This window comes from Pararge aegeria, chromosome 8 (genome assembly GCF_905163445.1).
Source record: "Pararge aegeria chromosome 8, ilParAegt1.1, whole genome shotgun sequence".
In the NCBI taxonomy this organism is placed as follows: Eukaryota; Metazoa; Arthropoda; class Insecta; order Lepidoptera; family Nymphalidae; genus Pararge; species Pararge aegeria.
In genome coordinates this window covers 17403412-17426248 of record NC_053187.1, presented here as the reverse complement: position 1 = coordinate 17426248, position 22837 = coordinate 17403412, and the positions used below count along the sequence as shown (strand labels likewise).

The following is a 22837-nucleotide window of genomic DNA, read 5'->3' as shown; positions in this document are numbered from 1 at the left end:
CAAAGATGAACATATGAATATATGATTAAAATTATCAACTTTTGATGATTTACTTCTCCGCTGTCATTTTATATTTCATTATGAGTGATTGACGGACCTATCCGATGGGCCACCTGATGGTAGGTGGAAAACCATCGCCTATAAACAGAGCAATACTTCACAGGGTATGCAAGGAGCACGTCCTGCAACGTGCCGCTCTGTGTCTATCAATCTGTGGCTTTGTTGTAACGCCTGACCAGCAAACCACCTCCTTCACACTGGAACACAGAATTGCAACAATGCTGCTTAGCGGCAGAAAAACTTATGGCGATAGTACTTCCTCGGCTCTGTCATAAGAAGCTCTAGTACAACTAAAAAGATATATATATACCTATGCAGATATCACTAATTTATGACCGTTTCTGGTAAGTCGATTGTTAATTTCAGCTTTTGATTTATAAAGAGTAATATTTTGCCTCACAAAGACTATATTATTATAAATGTATTGCGAAGCTACTGTAAGAATACCTATTTGTTTAAATTTTTCACGAAGCGATTCGCGTGATCCAAGTTTATATATTGATCGTACGGCTCTTTTCTGTAGTATAAATATACTTTCAATATCTGCAGCTTTTCCCCACAGCAAGATCCCATAGGACATAATACTGTGAAAGTATGCGAAATAAACAAGCCTAGCTGTTTCAACATGAGGCAGCTTCCTCTGTGCCACTACTATTATCTACTGCGATCCGTCTGCCCAGCGCGGTGATAGTGGACCACCTTGGGAAAAGCCCTCAGTCCAGCAGTGGACTGTTATAGGCCTTAGATGGGATATCCCATGACTACAATCTCACCTGGTGGTCACTGATAATACAATCTAAGATGGTAGAGGGCTAACCTGTGCAGGGGGTGTGGCTGTTTGTTATAATGGGTGTAAATTATTGCCCTAACCAGGTTACTCTTCTAATAATTTTAAATGACATTGTGAGATGATGATAACAAAAAAAAACACCCGGCTAAGTTTGTTGTGGGCTTCTTCTTAGACCAGGACGCGTTTGGAACCTTCGTAGCTTTAGTTTTAAGTTTACGAATGTGGTTATCGCCATCATCTCACTACCGTGTAATTCTTATGTACGCATCAAAAGTGCCACCTATGGGCCTACTTGAATAAAGATATTTTTGACTTTGACTTTGACTTTTGACTTATATTAAGCCAATACCTCCAATACGGGGCCGAAGCTCATCAGCATCGAAAAATTTTGAGGTGATGTTTTTTTGTTCACATAGATACATACTCCGCGAAAAGCAGGAGAATCTGTACGGTGTAATTTATAATTTCTTAAATCCTTATGCTCCACACCAAACAGATCTTCGGTAATTCTCCTTAAGCTTAATTTTCATGACATGTATATGTCAGACTTTGCAGGTGTGTATGTCTATGGTAGATAAGTCACAGACTTGACACAGCCTCCTCTCTCTTTGGAGTATTATAAAATGTAACATACATAATGTAACTAAAATGTAACTGTAATTAAACGGGACAGACGGTTTTACGTGATCTTCGAGCTTGGAGCATATTTACAGATTATTTAGAAACAGATAAACAGAAAGACTCTCTATATCTTGCAATTTTTGACACGTTTTATATATTTTTATGTGTGTGTGCCATAAAGTATTTCCTCTTCTTATTCTTTTTTTATCCCAGTACTGACATTTCTTTTAAAACTCTAATAAATGACGTCTGCAATAAACTTGTATTTAAAACTGTCGAAGCAAATTTCAGAGCTTTAGTTAATTCAATTGAGAGTTAATTAAAGACCCCACGTCAAAGCGTACTGAGCAAAAGACGGGCTTTTTTTTTTACTACCATGCGACAGATCCCCATTAAATACCTACTTACCTGTTAAACGCCGAAATCCAATAAAAATGAGCGCTCTGTTACAACCTCGTTTAAGAGCCAATTGGAATGAACTAATTGAAACGAAAATCCCAGCTTTAAAATTTAACGGTGTGCCGATAAGTTCCATGGACCCTCGTAACCCTCGTAAGCCTTAATTATCGCCCGGCGAAATGTCAATAAACCTGACGTTCGGACGTTTTTTCTCCCCTTTCTCATTTGTTGGCCCTAAAATTGTAGCCCTACGTTCTGTATTGTAACAAACCCACCAAACCAAATATGAATGGAACTCCGCGATTCGCCCGGCCTCGCGATTAATATAAACGAAAACGGATACAACGAACAAAAGCGTGGTTCATGTTATACTGGATAGTGTTACCCTGCATTGAGAAGGGTACACAGGGTTGAAACACGCACCACTCTGGGACCTTTGGTACAAGTAGAGCGAGTGAGATGGCGACACAGTTGCCGATTTATTTACCCGTTCCGTTCTAAGCGCAAATTGTTAAATTAACGTTTTATTTGGTAAACTATTAAAATTTTACTATTATTGAGAATTCTTACCAGAATTTTGCAAGGCAATCTGAGGCTTAAAATATTGGAATAAAAACGAAAAACCACGATTAAATAAATAAATACATTTAGTATTTTGTAAATTATACTTAAACTTCTTGCACATATACACACAGGTTCCAATATATAATAAGGAATAGTTAATTATTTTTTGAAAATGATATAATCGGGAGTAGTAAAATCGGGAATCCATATTTTTGTGCTTAAAACGGAACGCGGTTGAAGTCTACGTCGTGCGCCGGCCGGGACGAAACCTTCGGCCGGGGTAACACAATCAGTCGTTCATGCGCGCGCGAAGGGATCGCCAGACCGCCGCGTCGCATCCCCGCACACCTCTCATTCAAAATACAACAAAATAACCCAAAAATCTCTCTCCGAACCACTAAAATATGCATAGATACAGTGTACATGTGCCGCCCGAAGTGTTATCTGTTACAAAAATGTGAACGGACCTGTTGTATTGAGTGGTAACGTCAAGAAGCTTTGCACCCAGCGTTCCAGTATCTTGAATAATGATATAAAACAACATTTTGTACGGCAATAAATCGGTCGTAACTGTGAGCTTTAATCGGTAATGTGTCCAACTTGGGGTTGAGATATACACTTTAATGGAATGATGTTTGGACCACATAAAGAGTGGGTGTCCGTGTAATATGCTAATCAGAGGGTTTCTTTAAACCCGCACACAAAAACCTCTGCACTAGATACTGCAGTGCGATTTGTGTTGCAAATTTTCGTGTTTTTGTCACTGCCAAAATTTTATTGATACTATTCTATAGCATTGCTCCAGTTATTTGGCCTTCCCTCTGTTCGTATATAAGAAATGTGTGCGTTACGAGCCTTGTTTTAGCTTCTCCTTTGTAAATATTTAGATTCAAAACAGTAGTGATAGTGATTTGGTCATCTTTGGGGTTGAAATATTATAGTATTATACAATTACCATAAAACGTGCTTATCCATTTCAATCCTTTATTGATATAATTCTAATAAATAAATATTAATGTATGCAAATATGAAATATATATCAAATATTTTTTTTGTTTACATTTAATTTTACGTTTTCACCTAACAGAGACATTTTTATTTTGTTCTAGCCTATCTATTTCTGTGGTTCATTAATATGTTGAGTTTTGGATTATTCTATTTATTCTTCGTACAGACGAAGACTCACAGGAGTTTACTAATTATAGTTCATGATTAAAAAATAACAATGAGTTAACTGAATCTGTATTTGGTTTAGATAATCTAAACTAGCTAACTATTTTATTATAGAGTAAATTTTGACGCAATTTTGAAGTTGTTTGATTTGGCCAATAACATTAGGTGGGTATATAAAATGGACAAATGTAAAAGAGAAGCTTCTGAATTTCTTACTGGTTTCTTCTCAGCACTATATGAATTACAAACCCGTGGTAGATTCGCTGCCAACAGACTTGACTTAGTAGTCTGTAGGTATGGCAAGTATAATGTTAGGTAAATTTGTATTTACACAAGAGCTAAAAAACTTCGATTTACTAATATTTTAATTTGAATAAATGGGTTATTTTGATTAATATCGTACGTGAATATAGCAGAAAATCTTAATAAAGACACTAATGTGATAAATGTAAATGTATGATGTAAATAAAATTCAACTGCAAAGATCCCCATATAGATATACATTAATACCTCTATTGAAGCGACAAAATCTATACTATATTGCGTAACTATAATAGAAATATTATAGTCATGGTAGTCATGGTAGACTGAATTTACTTGCAAAGTCTGCACTCTTGTTTTTATCTCAAACAAAACAAAAGCTAGTTGAAACGTAGCGCTGGTTGCAATTGTCGCGGAATCTTTGGGGTGCATTAATTATACGATTCCACATATTGTTGTGTGAAATTGTAGAGGCAGAGTCAATAAATGAAAGAGTTAAATAGTATTAAAAACAACGATGAATTAAGTGAAATCACAGATGTAGGTTGCAATCAGTCGATTTATCTCTATTTGGCTATTCCACTGCTGATTTGCTTATTCGAAAGTTTTTGATAACAATATTTAGAGTAGAAATGACATCGAAAAAAAAAGCAAGAATCAACCAGTACTATATAGTATATATTTAATTTGGGACTGACTTAAAAAGTTGTACAAAATAATTTATTGCATTTTAGTTGTCCATCAGTTTTAGACTATAAAAAACGTATCTAATCGGTTTTTAAATGAAAGAGTTTTGAGGTAACGAATTAAGAACCGCCTCCTTTTTATAAGTCTGTTAGAAGCAAAAGAAAATGCAAAATCATACATTTTTATGTTTGTCATATGAAATTGTTTTAGAATTTCGTATAGTTAATTATAATTGAAAATTATAGTTCTGTATTCATATAGACGAACCGAACCCTTACATTAAAAAAAATGTAACGGAAATGTTTAGATTGTACGTATCATTATATGCCGTAGAACAAATAATACAATCTAAGCTTTTCCACTCAAATTTTTTTTTTCCATCAGATATATTATTATCTACGGAAAAAATCGTTACTGTTCATTACTTTTAAAGTAGTACGTATTGCAGTTAAGACAGACAATCGTATCTCGGGAATAGAACTAAAACTCGATTTCAATCTAGCATTCAGAGAACTCAGCCAAATGGCTTCAGAAACTAGTGATTCATCCAGAACTAGTGGCTTTACAAACTTCTATAATAGCCTCTGCAATTCCGTCAGTGGTCAAAAGAGTTCTGCTACTTTTTCACTCACCCCTTTCAACCTTCTTTCAAACACTTTAATAAACTCAATAAGTAATTTTCTATTCAGGTTCTAATCGACGAATCGCTCAGATTTTTTCTCGGGTAATAGTTTAGCGCTTGACAAATATCTCAGCTTTTTACTGGCTGTGCAAAGCGAAAGAGTGGAAATGTTTTAGTCAATCTATAAATTTGTAACTATGGCGTTTCAATAATGAAGAACCATTTTAAAACTTTCTTGTTGATATAGATTTAGACTTATATGATTCATTATTAATTAACCTTTTTACTCTAACCTTGTTATCGTATTGTTGTGTCGATTTTGATTGGTGGACACATATATAAATATGTTATTTGTGCAATTATGTCTTGCATAGGCATATTGTATATCTGTCAACTATCTTACGGTATATGTTTCGGAGATTTACCCCATTAGAGCTAAGCTAAGCTAAGAGCTATTTCACCGAGTTCCTTTCTCACCTTTCTACCATAAAACCGCGAGGCATCGTAAATATCTCTATTATTACGTAATTGATTTTCTTTTGCGTTTCTTATACGTTGCTATATTATTATTTTCCGCCACTTTTTGTATGAGTAAGATACTCATCAACAGTGAATTGGCATCTTCTAGATAAGCATGCAGAACCTTAGATTCATTGTTCATTGTTCATCATCATAATATGTTCGAAGTGAAGCACAAGCCTGAAAAAAGTGTTAAAAATGTTGGATCATAACGAAATATTGTATCACGCATCCAGAGCTAACATATTTTCTTAATTTGAGAATCCGGGACTTCTTACATTCAAGGCAATAGAGTACCGCTACGCCATTGAGATCATGTCGTTAGGTTCAGTAATCGTCGAATTGCGCACAAAATACGGATTTGTAGAGGCAGATGGAGTGAAATTCGTCCACGCTTCGTTTGTTTTCAATGCAAGCTGGCTCCAAAAACAATGAGGACTCGTTCCTAAAATGTAAATTTCCAACCAGTTTACGATTTATAAACGGCACGCCTAAAACATGAGATGAACGACCATTTAGAACGTTCTGTACATTATTCATTTAAATTTGGGTGACTGTATAGAATCAACCTTTAAAGGCCAAACCTTTATCCCATAAATATTTTTATCTACAATAAACCCACCTGCACAAAACACGTGATTAAGAATTATCTAATAACAGACACAAACCAGACACAAGATATTATCGTTAGGTGGTCCAAACTAACTGAAGTAAAAACATTTGAAATCGTTTAGGTATTATTATCACAGCTTATTATCACTATGTTAAAAACTATCTGGAGCAAGAATTGAAGTTGTGGATCTTATGAAGGCTGCAGCCTGCATTGATATTATAGATCTATAGACTGACATAACATAAAAAAACATAATGGAACAAAACAGAACTAAAAATCCAATCAAAGAACCTTGCAATAAACTAACGGTTACTATAACTATTGTAATCAGTTGAATCATAAAAACAGTATGCGTAACAATCAAGCCCGATTTGAGGTTCTTGACCCAATCATAAATATTAACCACAGTGTAATATTATACTTTAAATTACTAGTTAAGCGATTTGCCATGGCTTGTTAAGACCTTTACAAAACATTAGATGAAACCTCACTAAGTGAGAAAGGAGCAATGGAAGGTATGAATCATAAGATATCCGAGAATGGATGCCGAAGAACATCGATTCCATCGGAACTCTTGTAATTTATTGGTTATTCCATTTAGTGTTACACTTATTGGATTACAAAATTTATGGCTTAGAAAATTTTATCTTCGTTAGAGAGAATCTGTTATGCAAATCAGTGAATTTACAAATTAAGCTTTAATTAAAAAAGGTTTCTGTTTAAAACCAACCTTTAACATTCATATTGATTTTCACAAATGATTATCAATCGTAGAGTATTTCGTATCTAAGAATCAAACATCAATCATTTCCACCTCCCACGGATCGACCACAAAAGAATAATGTATTCATATTCGAAATTTTGGGGAGAAGGCTATACACAATTCTCTTAATCCCTTATTTTATGCTACTTCCTGAAACCAACTCAATTGTGAAACAAATGGTTAAAATAATTTACCGATAAATAATGAAAGCTATCATTTTGCAAACAGAAAGCTTCGATTGACATCTGAAGTACCATACAATTTGCTGTTATATGAAGAGCCGGGTACTGAAGGCTTGAGATTGTACTCCTAGCCATGCAAGGAGATTCTTGACCACTAGCTTCCATTCTAACTCACTACTAGTGATCTCTCAAAGAGATCCCCTATTAGTTAAAAAAATATCAAGTTTTAGGATATTTTTATCCCATGAAAAAATATCAAGTTTTATTATATTTTTTCATAAAATGAAATCCATAATTATAGTGCGAAGTAACAGTTGCCAGCGACTTCTTCCTTTATTTATAATTTTGAACAATGCCTCAGGAACCGGTCACTTTGTCCGGCTGAAAATATCTGACGTCAATCTTTAGAAGTTAAATAAACATTTTAAATGTATGCTATTTAATGCTAAATTGTGTCAAAAACATTTTGGCCGATGAGCAGTGGCGTGAATAGTGGGTATGCATAGGGCACGCAGATGATATAAAATGAAGAACGTCTCCAGTAAGAGTTAAAAAAAAACTTAATGATATGCATTGTGTAAGTTATAAAAAGCCTACCGTTAAGTATTTATAACACATAATGGGGATTTTCTTTATTTTATATCATCTGTATACCCTGTGCATACCCTCTACGCACGCCACTGCCGATGAGCCGTATAAAAGTTTATATACTACGACAATACACATATCGCCATCTAGCTCCAAAGTAAGCGTAGCTTGTGTTATAGGTACTAAGATGACTGATGAATATTTTTATGAATAATATACATAAATACTTTAAATATACAGCTAAACACCCAGACACTAAAAAACAGTCTTGCTTATCACACAAACACTTTCCAGTTGTGGGAATCGAACCCACGGGCTTGGACTCAGAAAGCAGGGTCGTTGCCCACTGCGCCAGTCGGAAAGTTAATGTAACTTTATTAACTCGTTATACATAACTTCGTTGGCTGGTCACGTAGCGAGGCTAAGCGATAACAGATGGACAAGAAAGACAACACAATGGACAGGCCCACTAGGACAGAAAAAAAGAGGAAGACCAAATGCACGCTGGGTAGACGATATCATAAAAGTAGCAGGTCCTCATTGGTTACGAGCGGCAGAGAATAGAGAGTACTGGTCTTCTCTGGAGGAGGCCTTTACCTTTCATGGAGAGGGTTCTTGCTAAAAAAACATTAAATTGATTACTGTGAAGATGTTATGCAAATTATAACACTAACTTAAATCAAAAACTAATTAATTTACTTATACATTTTTAAATGAAACTACAAAAATAAAATGGATTTGAATATATTATTATTACATTGTAATTATTTGCTTATCATAATCACATTAATTTTAATTTATTTATTTCTAATCTATTCTATATGCACACTGTAAATGAAATTGTACTATGGAATGCAAGAAATAAAAGGCTTTTTATTTTTATTTTTATTTATTTTATATAACTTCGTTTATTTACTCGTTGGGAGCCTGATACTTTGCTGGGATGAGAAGTCCAGGGTCTTTTGCCGAATAGATAAAGAACCTTTTGCATAGGACATAGGATAGGATCCTTTTTATCCCAGAACTTCACCGGGATTACTATAAACCGATAAAAACGCAAACAAAGTCTCGCGCAACTAGCTAGTAGAGTAATATAATGAAAAACCTACCGTAAATGTTCATAAGAAACCAATTCTGTGATACGTCTACTTATTTATAAAGAATAAATAATACGCTTCAGAATACACTGCTTCAAAAATCACTTAACGTAATGGAGCGTTAAATAAAGGTGTACGTTAGAAAAAAAACCTATGAACAAGTTTTAATAAAAGAGATGCACCAACAAAAACCGACGCCAGCAAAAGCCGAGCCAAAGAAATAAAAACACCACGTGAACTAAGAAAAATAAGAACAAAACTACCCCGACTTAGACTTATTTCTTGCGCTCCGGAAGTTATCAGCATTCAACCGGTTTTCTTTACGTACAAAAGCAAGTCCAAAATGGTACGTAGAGAATACGATAAAGATTGGGATCAAAATATCAATGTTCAGTTAATTTTGTGTAGTTAGCTTACATGAAGTTCTAGATTGGATGAATGTATGATACTCCCACTCCATTCATATTTAAGTAAATATAGGGGAATAGTATGAGTCAATGATATTAAAGTTTGTACTAGTGCATCTTTATCGACCCATTACAGAGCTCGGGTCTCCTGGCTTCAAGGGGAAAGCCGGCCAACTTGCTGGCCAAGTGCGCATAGGTAGACTTCACACATATTTGAGATTTTTTTTTGATAACTGTCAGCAGAGTCCATCACGATGTTTTTCTTCACCGTCTAAGAAAGTGATATCTAATTAATAAAACTGTCATAACTTAAACAAGTTAGAGGTGCGTGCCGGGGTTAAAACTCGGTCCCCCGAGAGTAAAGTCCCACATACTAGACTATTACCGCTTTTCACTTTTCGCTTTTATACCAATCAAGAGAACATTGTGTCCGTCACAGGCATTCTACGACATTTGACTCCCTAAGCCATTAATTTAAAAAAAAGGTTCACAGTATTTTTGTCTGATACATACATTACCATAATTCTTTCTTGATTGACATACAAAAACAATACTGCTGATGGACGTAACAAATGTTTATCTCAACTACTAATGGAGTTTTATTTTATGACGCATCACCGATATTTATAGCTGGTTTACGATAACGCAGTACAATATTCGCTTCTACACAGCCTTAAAATTAACGATCTAATTTAAGTGCTACTTAATTTTAAGAAACTGGGAGCCAGCATGTAAGATTAATTTCACAGCTACGAACTAATTCACTTTTTGAATTGCTACTCGGCTATTTTCTTTGTGCTGAGAACTTTCTGTTCAAATCAATTTGTCTTGCGGAATATATTTTTATTTTACTCGTTTGTAGTTGGTAGTACTGCAGGGTGATAAATTTGGCAATTTGTATCCCGGTGAAAAATTGCAGTTCTTGTTTTAACTGTCATATATAGCAGTAGATGTAAAAAATTGCTTATCATTGCTCAATTACATCAACTATTAAATTTTGTTTTTATATAAAATGAAAATGAAATATATTATCGTTAACGTGTTTATATTATCGTTAACGTGTTTATATGAGTAATTAAATTTAAGATTTTCTATTACATTTAGTACATATTAATATATTGAAGTTGAAACTTCTTTTGTTTCGAAATATTACATGATATATCATATCTCTCATTCATTAATACAATAGGTACTTATATTTAATGTAACATAATATTATTATACTAATAACAATATTATGTTACATTAAATATATGTACCTATTTTGTTAATCCGCACGTACTTAACTCCCATAGAGCAAATATCCTAAGTGGATCCTTTATTTAAATAACGATTGGTTATCTTTAAAATAGCTATTGTATGCAGCCATAGATTTAAATGGTCTTTAAATATGATGTTTTTAAAAAAATTAAGATATTTTCGTACAAAAATAATCTATATGTAAATGTTTCCAACAATGAAATCTATTTTCTGTTTCTCTCCCTCAAATCCAACAGGGGCGTTCAAGCGAAAAAGTGGGACTAAAATGTGACTGACAACTGACAGAACTGCTTCTCACGCAACTGTCACACACAAAAATAGACTTTAACCTTCTGCGAATAGGTCCTATGTATAATGCAAATGTATTCTGGTTATGTCACACGTGGAGGCCTCGGGCAGTGCGATTAATTTATCTCAACGAGTATGTTGTTTGTCATGTGACAGACGTTGAGCAAAAATTTGTCATTACAAACATAGTTCAGTAGGTATGCAACCTCAGCCTTAATTTTCTATGATAATATGTAGAAGTCGTTCAGTGTAAATAAAATTTTATATTTTTATTATCACGTGTTTATATATCTATCTATGTATATTATCACACTATTTTCTTATATTCCACTACAAGTTAGCTCTTGACTGCAACCTCACCTGGTGATAATCTATGGTGCAGTCTAAGATGGTAGCGGGCTAACCTGTTAGGGAGTTTTCAAAATTCAAAATTCATTTATTTCAAGTAGGCCTAATATAAGCACTTTTGAAACGTCAAGTCTGTCTGTTTGTAGTGATTCTACCACCGGTTCGGTAGGCAGATTCTACCGAGAAGAAGCCGGCAAGAAACTCAGCAGTTGCTCTTTTCCAACATCAACAATTTACATTTTGCATTTTAACATTCATTTTTCTATCTTGTGAGAGCTGAAAGCGGAGCCGGATGCTTCCAAGCAACCTTGTCATTAAAAAAATCATCAATTGTTTGGTAGTCATACCCCTAATTGGCTTCTACGCGACATCGCACCGGAATACTAAATCGCTTAGCGGCACTTCTTTATCGGTAGGGTGGTAACTAGCCATGGCCAAAGCCTCACACCAGACCAGACCATTCAGAGATTATAAATTCCCAAATTGCCTCTGTCGAGAATAGAACCGGACTATAAATAGGGGGACCTCTTCCTTAAATTCATAGCGCTCACCGATGCGACAGGGAGGACGTCAAACATTTCTAGTATATTTTATTAACTACAGTAAATATTACTGATTTTGGTAAATCTGGATAAATTCTGTGTAGTTAATGTCTACACATAACCGTACATACACACGTGCACTTTATTTATTTATTTTTTATCTCAATTTTTAATTATTAAACTTGATATTAGGTCAGTGAATTTAAATAAAAGAAACGAATTACTAATTTTCGTCTACGAAGTAGCTTACTAATTTTTTTCGAAATCACTATAGAAAAAAAATCCGGAATCGTGTAGAGCGGATAACCGTTTTTAAATCCGTCGGAACCAACAAACATTCCAAGGTGCTTTCCACGGATATAAAAGATCTTATGGGCACCAGTATGTGTGCCAATATTTATCAAGAATTATTCTTTGAGTGAATAGGCATCTTCTAGGCAAGCGCGCTTCATCTTAGGCCGCATCATCATTTACCATCAGGTGTGATTGCAGTCAAGCACTTGTCTATATATTAAAAAAAAAAAAAAAAAGAATGTTACATCGTTGAGCCTAGGTAACTAACAAACAAACAGACATAATAATTACGGAAATCTCTCTCTGGTTATAGCCCCCTCACAATGTTCCATTTCAAATGTATAAATTAGATGAAATATTGTATTTAATTTTATTTGTACATAAATATAATTCCAATTAGAAAACACATAATTACCAAGTGACATTAATATTTACCAAAATTATAATGATTAACATTCTCTTTTAAAAATGTAATAATTAAAGTAATCTATGTGACATTGTAATGGAATAAATAAATAATAAATAATTCTAAAACGTTTCACTAACAACGTTTCTAGAATATACAATACAATTACTACTGTATCGCAGTTGTACTGTCGGTACCTACTTGCATTTTGTCTCCAACAAAGGGTATTAAAAATTATCATCCGGAAAGTAAATCGATAGTATTTTGGCTTGATGCCTAAAAGCTGGGTTAACCACAATATGTATTTAGTTATCAAATATCTGACGGATAGTTTCAAAGCCGCAAAGTGGACGTACCTATATTTTTGTTTGCAATTGAATAAACAGTATTAATTTATTATACACCCAACTTGACATCTCGTGCCTCCGCACGCGACCACGATCCATGCAACTGGGCCGAAATATCGAAAAATCCCATAATATTATCGCGGTATGTACCCGGTGAACTATATTTAAGAAAAGGCGTAAAATGTTTTTTTCTTCTTCTTTAACTTAAGACCTAAGCTCCTGTCGGTTTGGCCTTATCCTAGCTTTTCTAATAATTTCTCTCTTTAACCTGTTTATAAGTCCTCAACCCAACCTTTTGTATTACAAAAGCCAGTATCTCTTACGTCCTTTTCCCCCCTTTCCATCTTCTTTTATCTTATCTTTCAATTTATCACGAATAAATTGAGGGAAAACCTCAATTATATTCATGATAAGTTCATCACGATTATTTTTTAATATACGAAAAACATTAATATATATTAAACTCATCGCTGACTTTTAATTTTACTCAGTAACCCCCAAGAAAATATGTATTTAGTGCGATAAACAATTAATAAATAAGCGTAAGGAAATATTCAAACGTTTCATTGAGTTTTTTTGATAAGAAAAGGTTTTTTTTTACTTTTATTATTTGGTCTGACGTCCCTACAAACTTACTATAGCACAGTTTCTTCTTTTGACGAGAGACTCCTTGAAAGACCTCAACTAAAATTTCCCTGCAGATTCCATTGCAAAGATAAATGTCCAACCACATTGCGTCCCTCTGTGCAAACATAGTCAACGCTTGCACAGGTCACCCTGTATGGTCGTATTTGCCTAGCACAATGTTTGGCCGACTTACTTCCGAGTGACTTGAGACCGTCGCTGGAAATTAAAACTAAGTTTTTCACGTCTCCATGAAAAAAGGGTTTCATTTCTACCTGAGACCCTCAAGAGACGTTCGCGTTGTATTTCTTTTACAATTTTGAAACCCTGCTAGCAGTGGCGTGCATAGAGGGTATGCACAGGGTATGCAGATGGCATAAAATGAAGAAAATCTCCTGTCTGTGATATAAAAACCTTAAGGATAGGCACTGTTAGAGTTATAAAAAGCCTACCCTTAAGTATTTATAACTCGTACTGGAGATTTTCTTCATTTTATGTCATCTGCATACCCTGTGCATACCCTTTACGCACGCCACTGCCTACTAGCTGGAAATATAACATCAAACGCATCAAGGTATACCGCTGTACACAAGCACCAGGGGATCGGGAAATCCCCACAAAAAATATTGTTGTAGGCTTCTTATGTCTGGCAATGGACGTCTATCGCTTAATATAACGATAATGATGAATATACTACACTCCTAGTAAGTCTCACATTCGTCCGGGGAAATGAAAAGGATTTTTTCACACATTCGAGGGCTTCTGGAAAAAATGTCTTTAGAGATAAGTTGAAAAAAAAAATTAAAAATATTTATTATCAAAAACAACATTTACAGATTCCATGTTACCGATGCTACCCATGCTAGGTGATTCGTGTTTCGTGGGTGCCTATTTACAATTTAACAGCTTAAATTTATGTTGTCACTCGAATTACAGTCGATTAAACAATTCGTACAATACACTCTAATTATTGATAAAGTTGCATTTTGTATGATATTACGATAGACACAAGAAAAGTTTTTCTGTTGAATCATAGGTTAAGGTAGCAAGCCAGGTAACAATTTTTGCTCGTTTGCAAGTTGTCTCCCGTACGTAAAAACGTAAGTTTGTCGTGTCCGTTCGTGTGTGTGTGTGTCTGTGGCATCGTAGCGGCCCAGAGGATGAACAAATTTCGATTTTGTATTTTTAGTTTGAAAGGCAGTGTTCTTAGCTATGTTGATGCAAATCGGTTTAAAATGGCCACCACTACAAGAAGCCACTGAAATAAATTGAGTAGAATGATGTACACGAAAATGAAAGACGGAGATTAAGTTTGCAAAATAAACTTTGTCCAATACATAAGCCATAGAACCGTTACACGTCGTTAAGTAGGAGACTTCGTCTACGGATAGTTAACACCCTACCGGCAACAAGGTGCCGCCAAGCGATACAACGCGGTTCCGATACAATGCCGCCGTTAAGGGGTTTGGGTATAATATAACAGTCATACCCCTAACAGGTTAGCCCGCTACCATCTTAGACTGCATCATCACATACCACCTTGTTTAAAAGTACAAAAAAAGGCAGTATTTAGGCTGATTGTGAAAAGAAGTGTGACTCCGAAATACTCGTCCAATCCATAAAGCCAATAATAAATTGGAAGCAAAAATGAATTCATGAAATATGGACAATATATCAGTCAAATAAACCACTCGATCAGTGCGCCATAATAACCAAGAGAACACTATGCCTCATGGTTCTACTTTTATTAAGACCAAATTATTAACAGCTCTGATAAACGAAAGGCGCCCATAAATCGTTACAATAAAGTTCAAGTTAACTGCACGAAACAATTTTGTAAATTTCTCTAGTCACGCGATGGGCTTGTAGGAAGTTTGGGTTCAATACACATTTGTCGGCACGGAATCGCAATGTGCCATAACATATTTACATCAACTCAAATATTTATACATAAACAGCAAGTTAACAAACTTATATAATACTAGCTGTACATTGTGATTGAATGGTTGAGAAAAATAGATAAAAACAATCCTTGATGCGTATTATATATCATGCTAAAATTTCTGCTCGATCGGTGCAGAACTTTTTGAGTTATTGAAGCGTACACAAACCGACATAACATTTTTATATAGGTATATATACTTATATACTGAATTTATAATAGTAATAAATACTACAACTAGCTTTAAAATGTATACTTACAGAAACTTTCCCCGTGCCTAAAAAAAAAATTTATTGCGGGCTGGCAATCAGGCAAACAAGCTGACGACGACTTTCACAAATGTAGTTGATAATTGTTTGTATTGTAGAAAATATACTCACAACGGTTTTATTTTGTTTGATTCAGAAATACTACACTATACTCTGTAAGTTTATAAGAATAGATCCTTATTCAATAGACAAATAATGACGCTACTTTTGACCTGCAAACTACGAGTACATTTAGAATTTGTTTAAATAATGTTAAATTGTTAACACAAACCAGTCATAAAATAACGGGCTGTTTTCGAATTCATATCCATGTTACGATCACCGTCAGAGTACTATGATTTTTGTATCCGCTTAAAGCCATTAAATTCTATAAGAATAAGTTGGGAATTTTCATTGATATGTGTGAAGAGTCCCATAGACTACCAATTTATGAATATTTTTTGGAATATAGCTCTTATGCCTTTACTATTAAGACCAAGCGATTGTTAGCTTCATTACTAGAGTATTATAATGAAAACTAGGTTTCTAGTAGAATGAAAATATTATTACACGGCTTTTGAACTTAATCACGGCGTTAAAATAACTACCACTTTCAGACTTTTGAATTCTTAAAATTTTTTGCTATATTTTTAACGATAACTTAATTTTCTACAATTTTCTTGACTAACCTTTACGCATTTTTGTATGTAGATGTTAAACTCATCGCATATAACTTGCATTTTATTTGATACATTTAATCCATTACTTATACTAATGTGGTAAATGGTAAAGAAAGTTTAATAATAATATTTGACGGACCAAGCAGATGGCATACCGGATGGTAAGTGGAAAACCATCGCCTTAAAAACAGTGCAGATCTCAAAGGGCACGCAAGGAGCACGCCCTGCAACATGCCACCCTGTCTCCACAAATTTAAGGGGTAGGTGTTAAACCTGTGATTAAAAACAACGCCAACCACGCCCTTCAGACCGGAACGCAGCATTGCAACAATAAATAAATAATAAATAAATATACTACGACAATACACACACCGCCATCTAGCCCCAAAGTATGCGTAGCTTGTGTTATGGGTACTAAGATGACTGATGAATATTTTTATGAATAACTAGCGTACCCAGCCCGCTTCGCCGGGCTAGATTTTGCTTTATTTTATTTAAACAATAAACTTACATCATTAAGTTTTTAATTTAAGTCTCATAATATATTAAATCATTTATTTCTCTCCGTATTCATTCTCTTCTATTCTCTTCTCGAGCGGGTGAAGATTATTATCTACACCCATGTACACCCCACAATAGAATATCATAGTAAATAAAAGCTGTATTTGACAGTTTGAATGTTTTAAAATAGGAGTGCTCCGATCGTCACCAAACTTTACAGGATTACTCGCCAGGTCAATCCGGAGATTCCCTGAAAGTTTCATTGAAATCAGTCCAGCCGTTTCGGAGCCTATACGGAACATACCCACACATTTTCTCTTTTATATATATAAAGATAGAAGATATGCACAAATAGTCTAACTATAAACAGCCAGACACTGAAAAATATTCATGCTCATCACACAAACATTTTCCAGTTCAATTGGCCGTCGAAATAATTCTGCTTAGTAGCAGAAATAAGCATGGCGTTTGTACTTCCCCGGACGAGCTCTGTCACAAACAGCTCTACCTCCACTAAAAGTATGGTTGCCTGGTATTGTTACTAGACGGCACTCCTTTAATAACATATAATCGTATTTAACTTTCACCCAATCGTATAAGTAAACGTTTTTATTTCTTATTCCACTACAAGTTGACTGCGATCTCACTTGGTGGTAAGTGATGATGCAATTTAAGATGGTAGCGGGCTAACCTGTCTAACCTGTGTAACCTAACTAATCGGTTTCAACGCGACATCGCACCGGAACACTAAATCGCTTAGCGGCACGTCTTTGTCGGTAGGGTGGTAACTAGCCACGGCCAAAGCCACACCAGACCAGACAAGAGAAAATTCGGAAATTAAAAATTCCCAAATTGTCTTGCCAGGAATCTAACACGGGACCTCCTACTTAAATTCACTACGATTAATGTTGCGCAAGGGAGGTCGTCGTAGGTGGGATACCGGTAGTAATTATTACTACAAAAAATGCGTTTTTGGCGGCTCTCACACTTGACACTCAGGTGAGGTTGCTTTCAAGAGCCACGTAATAAAATAAAAAAATTAAATAAATGTCACTTACCGTCGCACCTCCTAAGAGTAGTGCATTAATAAGTTATTACTTCCAAAAGGACCCAAAACCAGAAGAAAAAAAACTTCTATTTTGATATCTACTTAAATAAGCTATTCACAGCGACACTATTTGACACCGCTATTAAAATAAAAATAGAACCATCTTAAGCACACGTGAAAAAAACCTAAATCTTACTTTAACGTGAATAGAACACGAATAGCATCGAAAATAGTCGAAGAGCTGGCGAACAATTTCTTTAAAGTGTTCTAGCTTCTTTTTAGCATTTATAAACAATTATTTAATAAAAATGTTAATGGCGCCTTATACTATCTTACATGCAGTTATTAGTATGTATTGTATTGGCTCCCTTCGCAAATGTAGCCTGAAAAAGCCCGCTTAAAGTAAAATAAAAATAATAATGTAAAAAGGTTACGTTTCATACGAAATTTATTATTTTTATTTTTTACCTTTTTTTTCCTTTATTCATCATCAGCCCATTAATGGCCCACTACAAGGCACGGGCTCCTCTCAAATTGAGAAAGGTTTAGGCCGTAATCCGCCACGTTGGCCAATTGCGAATTGATGGACTTCACAAGCCTTTAAGAACAATATGGAGATCTCTCAGGTTCAGATTTCTTAATTATTTAGAGGTGCTGGGGTCGGACCCGGTCTACCCGAATGGGAAGCTGAAGCCAAACCCACTTGGCTATCACCGCTTCTTTAATCAATAGGCTGAGCACGATCATTGTATAATGTTTAGAAAACAAGTTAGCCAGGTTAAACAAATTGCTCACATGCTCTTTGTCTAAGCGCCCTCGAATCCCTTTTGAATCCCGTAGGTTGTATACCTGGGCCGTTTGAAAAGGCTTAAGTTTTTATATAGCATGAATCCATCGGGTCGATTTAAAAACCAATTAAATTGTAAAGGTGTTCAACGTGAGTGGGTTAGAGGTATGCCATTCCCACATTGTGAGTTTCCAGCAAACAGAACGCTCTTCATATTTTTATTAACGCGTATAAAAATGATAGGCAATCATTTTAGCCATTTAGAATTGCCAGTTTGAATGTTAAGTGAGTTACTCTTTTTAGATGTTCGTTGTTTTAAACATGGAAATTCTAGTATGAAAAGAATGGCTAAGATGAGATATTTGTATATAAGGATAAGTTTAAAAGTAACGCCAGTGACAGCAAAGTTGTGGACTAATAGTCAAGCATGGTATGGTATTACGGTCATGTTACCAGAATAATGTTAAAGCTGTCGGTCGCTCGGTCGTCACTACAAAGAGCAAAATGGACAAGAGGCAACATAAAAAGTAGGATACAAAAGGCGACATTATCGCTCAGTAGCGATCTCTTCTCAAAGAAGAGATGGATCGATTGTAGTAAAGTATGAAGTGAGTGGAAGAAAAAGACCTGTTGTGTAAGATAAGAACAAGAACTACTTTGTCTCGTTTGGTTACGAACTAAGCTACGGTTCTCATACGATGCCGAAATTAATATCAGTCTTATAGCGACTGCAGCGTCATCCAGTAGGAAATGCAGTTTTGATCAACTTAGTATACTTGATCTATGAAATATAATATAACAAGCAGTCCCCCACGGCTCTGCCTTCTTATAAATATATGTCTTCCCGGCCGAATAATTATAAAACACTAGCTGATACCTGCGACTTCGGTCGCGTGGATTAAGGTTTTGTTGTTCCCGCGCGAACTCTTTTATTTCCCGGGATAAAAGATAGCCTATATTCTTTTCCATGTCAAAGGCTACATGCATGCCAAATTTCATCCAAATCCGTTCTATCGTTTTTGCGTGATTGAGTAACAAACATCTACACTTTCACATTTATAATATTAGTAAGAATCTTTATAATAGATCTATAGTACAAAAATAATTATTTAAATCGGTTATCATTTGACGCAGTTATGGTGTAAAATTGTCAAACTTTCATCCCCTCTCCCAAAGAAACTGAGCTTAATGTCGGAATAAGAAGTATCCTATGTTACTTCTAACACTTCTAATGATGATCGGTAAAGTAGTTTTTGCATGAAAGCGTAACAAAGAAACTTACATAAAAATTTATAATATTAGTAGGGATAGGGATAGGAATTGTTTTATGGAACAGTATACCTGAAAATTCTCCATTATGTTCTCAAAGGCATAAGGTGTGGACTCCACCAATCCGCACTGGGCCAGCGTGGTGGACTACGGTTCCCTTCTAATTGTGGGAGGAGATTTAATTAAGTATTAAGTCTCCAATTGAATTTTTTCCTAAGACTTATTATCGATAACGTATTTAAAAGAATCTAAATAAAATTAAATGTGGAGTAAATGAAGACATTTACTCCACATTTAATTTTATTATTAATCATAACAAAAAAACCAGAGAGACCCGTGCTCTGTAGTGGGCCGATAATGGGTTATGATGATGAAAGATAAAAGTTAGTTGGCAAAAATATACAATAGCCATCCTTATACGTAGTAAATAAGCAACCAAGTTTGCTTATTTCACTTTAAAATTCTAAATTAATTCAATCAAGAAGGCCTACTTTATAATAACTTTTGATACGTCAAGTATGTCTATTGGTAGTGACTTTACCACCAGTTCGGAAAGCAGATTCTACCGAGAAGAGCCAGCAAGAAACTCAGTAGTTGCTCTTTTCCAACTTTGTCAACTATTGCCCTTCGGGTCTAAAGTTTGATACGCGTGCCGTGCTGGATTCTTGCAAAATGAGTTTACACTGTCTTGCTATCTTGCAGTGCGGTAGACTTGGGATTTCAAATATTTAATATACGCCTGCCCGTAGGATAAAGCTACGTATTTATTGGTTGGTATACATTTTGCACATGCACGTTTCCGCACAATGATTTACCTTAACCGTTGAAGCAAGTGATATATATGAATATGGTTTATTACTTAACAAAAGGTGGTGAGTTTCTTTTCGTATATATTTTTTTTATTTTCTTTTATTCATGCTAGCTCTAGCACAAACTCCGGTCTTATTGAGCGGCATGTTCCAAGACACCAGCAATGAAATAGTGAATTGTTAGATTTTATCAGATACTGAATGGTGTAAATTGCTGTTATAGTATATTAACAATGAATGAAAAATAAACTAAAATAAATAAATATATACTTAAAAAAGTTAGAGGTGCGCGCTGCGATTCGAACTTGGCCCCCCGAAACTGGAGTCGAAGTCGTACCCACTGGGCTATCACAGCTTCAATGCATGAGAGTTCTCCATGCATAATTTTTTTTTTATTGGTCAACTTAAGAGTAAAACAATTAACGATAACTAGGTCACTCACCTCATCTCAAGCCACACAGAGTTTATCTGTCAATTTTCTCAAAGGTGTGTGGTGTCCACCAATCCGCACTGGGTCAACGTGGTAGACTACGGCCTTAAGCCCTTCTCATTGTGGGAGGAGACCCGTGCTCTGCAGTGGGCCGGTGATGGGTTGATGTGATAATGATGATTATTCCGAGTCATATAATATTTTTAGACAAGCTTTCAAATCGTCATCATAAACACATTACCCACCCACTACAGAGCACGGTCTCCGAATTGGTTTAGGCCGTAGTCCACAACGCTGGTCAAGTGTAGATTAGTGGTAATCACAGAAAAGCAGTGGCGTACACTGGGTTTCTTGCCAGGGTATGCATACGACAGTAAAATTGCATAAAATGGCAAAAATCCTCCGAGTTATAAATCAATTTTAGGGTATGCAGTGCTTTTGTGCATCAAGTGCACGCCACTGCACTGCAAAGCTATTAAGTATATAACATATTTTAAAAAGCTGCTAAACATTGTAACAAGTGAGCTTAAAACGTTATAATTAAGTATTGACAGAAAAAATATGAAAATACGACATGATTTAAAACCAGTTAAATATCGAGTAAAGACCCTATTATTAACGAGGCAGATGTTCTGCGGGTAGAGGATAATAATAGTTTAGCGGGCCATCTTTTAAATAATAAAGTACTACGAGTACGTAGGTAGGTACGTCATTATCAGTCAGCTGTTGTAGTTTCTTGAGTCATTTTTGATATCCGGTACAAGAAACGTCCATGATAATCAGTAGGTCTCTTGAATATCTCCGTAAATGGAAAATAGCGTTAGGAACTATAAAATTTTCCCACCAAATAACTATCAAACCATCATTTAACACATCTTAACAAATTGCAGATGAAGTCATAACAACTGAATGTCTGAATGTAAAAATGAGTTTAACCTATTTGATGCCTTTCTAAAGTTTCAAAGTTAATTTTACATCACTTAGATACCAAATGAAGTTCGCGGCGGGATTTGGATGAATTTTAAATTCCTCAGGCCCTAGTGTCCAGCGACTCTTTGCGACTCTTTTAATGTCGTTTGTCCAAATAGATATCATCTTCATTACCATTACCAGCCCACTATAGAGCACGGGTTCCCACAATGCCTTCTTATAGGCCAAAGGTTGGACTTCCGGCTACTCTAACATTTCTAAGTTATGTGCGTTTTAAGCAATTAAAATATCACTTACTTCAACGGTGAAGGAAAACATCATGTGAAGGAAACCTGCATGCCTGAGAGTTCTTCATAATGTTCTAGTGGGTCAACGTGGTGGACTTCGGCCTAAACACGTGCCCTGTAGTGGGCCGGTAACGATGATTATGGAGTATACCTTTTTGCTATTGCCATAGTTATCCGTGATCCCATTTCTCCTTAACTTCATATACCAAACGAAAAATAAAAAATAACAAACAGCTGATAACCGCCACTGAGTATTTTGTTATGACAACTTTGTACAGTTCCGCAAAACTATTGTTCTCGGGAAAAGTTACGGAACAAAAGTTTTTCATTATTATTTGAATACGTACTGTATTTATGTATATTAATTATTAAAATAATCATCAGTCATCTTAGTACCCATAAAACTAGCTACGCTTACTTTGGGGCTAGGTGGCTATGTGTATTATATCGT

General features: G+C 35.2%; 1 protein-coding gene across 3 annotated transcripts in view; it reads left to right on the top strand.

Annotated features, from left to right (window-relative positions):
• Nucleotides 1-2746: 2746 nt before the first annotated feature.
• Nucleotides 2747-22837, top strand: part of LOC120625821 — a 144234-nt gene continuing 124143 nt past the window's right edge. For 2 of the 3 annotated variants that reach the window (XM_039893051.1, XM_039893049.1), the window contains exon 1: nt 2747-3020. The gene's annotated coding sequence lies outside the window, so the exon portion shown is untranslated. The remainder of the gene's footprint in view (nt 3021-22837) is intronic. The other variant, XM_039893050.1, reaches the window with a different exon arrangement.